The 3,191-nt window shown below is 42.9% G+C and overlaps 1 non-coding gene across 1 annotated transcript; it reads right to left on the bottom strand.

The window, feature by feature from the left end:
• Window positions 1–677: 677 nt before the first annotated feature.
• LOC134362251 (U6 spliceosomal RNA) lies at window positions 678–779 on the bottom strand. The gene has a single exon (XR_010021532.1). It is a non-coding gene; the product is annotated as a U6 spliceosomal RNA (small nuclear RNA).
• Window positions 780–3,191: the final 2,412 nt, after the last annotated feature.

A 3,191-nucleotide genomic window follows, 5' to 3' on the forward strand; every position in this document is an offset into this window, starting at 1 on the left:
CAGTTGCATCAGGATTATTCTACTGGCTTTTCCAAGCACAAGCCTTGCTGGGAAAAAAAGAAGATTCTCTCATTCCAGCTTCTACCATACAATGCAAAAGCAACTGCAGCTTTTTTCCCCCTCAATATTTTATTTTTAAAGTTTTAGATGTACAGAAAAATTGATAGAGTGTACAACGGACAGATGCCCATGTACCCTGTGCTTAGACTGACAATTGCTGATGTTTTCCCAGCTTTGCTCCATCTCCATATACACAGCCGTGTGTGTGTGTGTGTGCGTGCGTGTGCGTGTGTGTGTGCGTGTGTGTGTGTTTGGATGGATTATTCAAAGTAAATTGCAGGCATCACGATACTGTATCTCTAAATTCTTCAGCTTGCACCTACTGAAAATAAGGACTTTTACAAACCACCACACCATTAACTAAGACAATGAACAATATTTCCATAAGACACAAAAGCTTTTTTCCTTTTTTTTTATTGAAGCATAATTGATTATATATATTTGTGGGGTACAAAGTTGACTATCGATTAGGACAGTTAGCTTCTTCATCATTACAATACTAATCATTCTTTGTGTCCATTAACCAATTTCTAGTTAATTTCTCATTAACTCCTCTTACTTTCCTGCTCCCCCTTTCCACTTTTAGTAACCACGGTTCTGTTCTCTCCTTCTGAAAGACAAACAAGGAAGGCTTCATTAATTTCTGTCATCCTTACACAGGGGCCATGCTAATCTCTGTATCGTTCCAGTTTCAGTGTATGTGCTACCGAAGCGAGCACCGCAATGGCTTTCAGTGTATTGGCTTCGTTGTTTTCTCTGATATTTTAGGCCACACTTAAGGCCACAGAGTAGTATGTGTTATCAGTACTCCGGAGTGCCAGGCAGATTTCCCATCCAAGTTGAGAAACAAGGTTGCTGAGAGTTAAATGTAGGATTAACTCATGATCAGAGCAGAGATATACAAAGTTTATCTTAAAAGGTATAACGCCTGCCAGATCTGCAACATGGGACTGTGTCCACACTGAATGTATTAACATGTCTAAAGAAAAACCTGTGTCCTTTGGGGGCCAGAGCACAGAACAAAGAGGAACCAGACGCAGGTATTCCAAGGCTCACCATGAGTGGCCGCCTGCTCTTCAAGATTGAGCCAGACAGCTGGGGATTTTAGCTTTCTGTCTGACAAAACAAAATACATGTTTTTCAGAGGAAACCTGGAAATGCCTGTAAATGTCAGGATGTTCTGAATGAAAGTTCAATATTTCTGATTCCTGGGAGGCAGGAGAGGCACAAAATGGTTATTCCAACTTGCTGGAAATGCTCTTCCTGCAGCTGTAAAGGCCGAAGTCAGATTTTGTTTCCAGGGGAAACTCTGCACCTGCTGTGCTGTCTCAGCCAAGCAGATGCAGGACGAGTGTGTACTTATGGGGGTGGGGTGTTGGATGTGGGTGAGGTATCTAAATACTAATACTGTTGGACAGGGCCCTACAGGATTCTGAGAAACCCTACAAAAAGCTGCTCAGGATGAAAAAATCTGGTAGTTTCCCTAGAAGGCTTTAAAGGCACTTTTGTGGGGTCCTGGATGGGAGTCCAGGGAGGGGGCACAGGGCTCTTGGTTCTAAGGATCAGTTTGCAGTCACTGAGGTGGTTTTTTTTTTTTGGTTTTTTGGTAGCTGGCCGGTACAGGGATCAACGAGATGTGTTGTGATGACCATGGACCATCCCTGGGTCACAGACCTGGTGGCCATATTGTCTGGGATTCATTTGCTTTTGATTGTGCCTATCGAGGAATCACTCATACCCACCCCTTCCAGAAGAAAGCCTAAATGGCCTTTTTTTGCTGCCCCCGTCATCCCCTGGCCCAGGCAGAGAAGGGAGTTTCCTTGCCAGAGGCCACATGCCACTCTCCCAGCTGCTCAGTTGCAGTGCCCAGCTGGTCGGAGGGAAGGGAGGAGAGGAGGGTTCTGTGTTAGTCACAGGTGCGTGAAGCATGCGAGTGCCTGAGTCACTGAGCTCCCACTGTCAGACCTACAAACTCGACTCAGAATAGTTCATCTTCCTACCAAGCTGGACTATAGGAAATAATGCATCTATTATACGTGGACTGGGATTTCCCATGTCCAGAGACAGTAATTCCTCATTGTAAGCTGATAAATTAGTTTTCTGGTTTGATTTGTCAGTCTCATGGTCCATCCCTGAGACTCTGGCGAGGAGGGGAGCAGCCACCGTCTCTGTGCCAACAAAACCAAGTTTCCAAACTATTGAGGCTGAGAAACAGACTTGGTGCTAATTTACCAAGGTAATGACAGTCAACCCAAGAACCCAGGCAGCTGAACCATCTGGGTATTTCCCAGGCTAACAGCCCAATTCCACACTGCCATGTGGTCAAATGCAAGGGCCATTCTTTGTCTTAGTTTGGATTTCTAATATAGTATAATTATATGATATGATTGTAATATAATAATCATATATTAGAAATCCAAACTAAGACAAATAATATAATAATATATATATAATATATTATATAATGTGTAGTATATTTAAATAATATTGGATTTCTAATTTATGGGTTCTACATAGGAATAACATCCCAAAGAGAGAATGGCCCCTTGGTAAAACAAATAAAACTCCCAACCACAGCCAAAAAAGGGTTGATTAAAACCAAGGACATTTTAGATGTTGTCTTCAATTCAGACTCAATGAGAGTCTTCTTTATGAAGAGTTTGAAAGAAAATTGGTAAGATTGTTGGTATAATGGATGAACACAATACAACAGTCAAAAGAACCCCAATCATGGCAATGTCTTAAATCTCTAAAGTACTGAGATCAAATTTTAGCAGATTCACTCCAGAGGACAGCAGTGTCCTTTTCTCTAAATCTAAACCACTCAACTATTGAAGAGATGACAGGCGGTGAATCTGGTACCATCTATAAGGAAGAAAACAGAACCATGCGAGCCTTGTTCAGCTGAGGTGGAAGAAACTGTGACAGGAAAGTTGTCCTAAGGTGAGGACTGAATGATTCATGCTGTTTCAAGGCGAGGGCTGTTTGTAGGAACCAAGCAAAGGGGTGGTGGCGAGTTACTTAATTAGCAAGGGTCCAGAAGGCAGGCTGACTCGCCAGAGGCGTAGTCTTGCTGAGCAAAGCTGGAAGGAAAGGCACCGCTTAGCTGACCAGGAGCAAGTCTCCTAGGA

The sequence above is a fragment of the Cynocephalus volans genome, chromosome 13 (genome assembly GCF_027409185.1).
Source record: "Cynocephalus volans isolate mCynVol1 chromosome 13, mCynVol1.pri, whole genome shotgun sequence".
Lineage (NCBI taxonomy): Eukaryota > Metazoa > Chordata > Mammalia > Dermoptera > Cynocephalidae > Cynocephalus > Cynocephalus volans.